Raw genomic sequence first — 2,358 nt, 5'->3', positions numbered from 1 at the left:
CCAGTGGGAGTCCGACGTGCTACCAACTCGGTTATGACATTCCTACCGTCGCATCACAATGGCTGTATCCAGCTATATTAGTTGGAGAATGCAGTATAAATTTGTATCGATAGAACAAAACCTACTGCTATCATGGTGCCTTTGGCTGTACCAGTCATTCACAAACCTCCACAAGATGAACTGACGGTATGCCTGGTACCGCAATGGTCGGTTGAAGGCACCAGGGTCGTTCGCCCGCTGGAGAGCGCTGGCCGGCTGGGCGCGCAGGCTGGCGTACAACAGCATGCCAACCGTGACTGCTGCTTCGTTCAGACAGACCAGCTGCATTTGCTGCCACACAGAAGGCAAACAGTGCAAGCATATGCTTGATAGATGTTTGTATGGCCCAAACCACCTAGTACAGAATGGAACAATTGTGGCAGTTGATCACGCCCGGAACGGCGTGTCAACATGTGAGCCAAGTGGGGCGATGATTCATGTCTGAGTGAGGTGAACGGTCACGGCTCGGGACGGTGCGTTAACCCGTAGACACGCCGACAGCGGTGAGAGCTATTTGTAAGGCACTTCGGCAGCTTCGGCGGCAGCAAGAAAGCTAATTATTTTAATCATGGAATACAACAACAGCAGTTGGATCAGTTATGTAGCCTGCCTTCCGTCAAATTAAAATTGTCTCAAAATAAGAACGCAGCATATGCAACACTGCACACCTCAAATGCGATGTCTAGATGTTCAGTAAGTGGGCAGTCATTTCCAGAATAACCCATAATGAAACATTTACCATGCTTGACCAAGTGCCAATCATACCTGGTCTGTAAGAATACAGGGTTCCATGCCGCAACACACGCTCTCAGCCGTGGTGGGCATCAGCTCGCATCTGAGGATCACGAATTGTCAACTGCCTTCCACACAAGAATGGGCAGTAGCGGTGCAAGGGGTCAGGGTATCTGTCTGCCAGTCTTCGCAGCAGTAACAGGTCCAGCAACAGGCCTTCTACAGGTCAGAATGGGCCATCTATGGGCCAGAATGGGCCATTTTAAGGCCAGAGTGGCCCCAATATAGGCTAGAATGTAGTCTTAAGGCAGAATGGAGGCTTCACAGACCAGCATAAACCATACAGGCCAGAACAGGCCCTCCACAGCCAGCGGGCCATGAACAGATCAGACAATGTCGTTATAGGCAGAAATGAGGCCTCCACAGTTAATAATAGGCCTTCTGCAGATCAGAATGGCCCTTAACGGACTCAGCAGTGACCTCTTTTGGTAAGAACATGCCATATACAGGCCAGAAGAACTCAACAGGAACACATACAGACTTACATAATGCATTTACAGTTCAGAATATGCCTTAACATGCCATGTGGGTAATCATCATAATACACACCTCGTGCAAGTGCACCGCTCAGGTGCTTGCGTCTGTTCCAGGCACGCTCCGGGGTGGGCAGTGAGGAGGCTCGCACCTCCCATGCCAGCGGAGGGTAGCGGATGAGAAGGTCACAGAGGACCTCCTCGGCCTGATGTTCGTTGGCCAACTCCACCACCAGTTCCTGATGGAAATGTAGCATGAGTACACACTATGGCATGCAGATACTCAGCAGGATGTTTAACATCACTTTAACAATGAAACATACTGCCTGAAATGATGAAGAAGACACCGTTTTTCGAGGCAAAGAGGACACCAGTTCTAGCGTCAATTACTGACCACAACATCTAACATTTTGCTTCTAAGTACATTGTGTGTGTAGCCAAATATGGGATGGGTAGCATACAGTGACAGGCATGTTTTTTTTGTTTGGTCACTTGCCCAGTTAGCCGGACCATGAAGACCAAGCACACATGTACGCACTGAAGGCAGGTGGTCTTGATATCATGGCTTTGTGAAGCCATTATCATTATTTTTCTGGATACGTACCAAAATTCAGAAGATGCATAAAATGCTGTTACCCTAGCATGGGAGGCTTGAGCCGAGGCTGCCACCTCAACTGCTCTGGCCCTGTGGAGCATGACATGGTCATAATGGCAATGCAAATGCAAGGAGACCACTAAGCAGCATATGTTTACATTGTCCTATATGTTTCATTGAGATGGGAAAGTTGGACCAACTGAAATTAAGTCATGATTTTGTAGACTGGCATACACCGACCCACACAACACAACTGCACACTCTCTCCTTCAACTTGCACAAGTTTTAATCATGGCTAGACTAAATTCTGTGAGAAAGCATCATGACCGATTACAGTTATGTTCACGTGACATGTGTCATGCAATCATCTGCTAAAGTGAAGCCACCACTCAAACGGCATAACCAGTGCACACAACTGCTTTACGCAGTCATTATTTGTGTGAATGCATCAGCATCCCC

At 48.2% G+C, this 2,358-nt stretch overlaps 1 long non-coding RNA gene across 1 annotated transcript; it reads right to left on the bottom strand.

Moving 5' to 3' along the window:
- Positions 1–175: 175 nt before the first annotated feature.
- Positions 176–1,495, bottom strand: LOC119102243 (uncharacterized). The gene is made up of 3 exons (XR_005094678.1): positions 1,381–1,495; positions 805–874; positions 176–330 (listed from the first exon to the last, which is right to left on the bottom strand). It is a non-coding gene; the product is annotated as an uncharacterized LOC119102243 (long non-coding RNA).
- Between the last annotated feature and the right edge of the window lie 863 nt (positions 1,496–2,358).

This window comes from Pollicipes pollicipes, unplaced genomic scaffold (assembly GCF_011947565.3).
Source record: "Pollicipes pollicipes isolate AB1234 unplaced genomic scaffold, Ppol_2.1 Scaffold_5724;HRSCAF=6776_pilon_pilon_pilon, whole genome shotgun sequence".
Lineage (NCBI taxonomy): Eukaryota > Metazoa > Arthropoda > Thecostraca > Pollicipedomorpha > Pollicipedidae > Pollicipes > Pollicipes pollicipes.
This window is presented reverse-complemented; position numbering and strand designations above follow the sequence as displayed.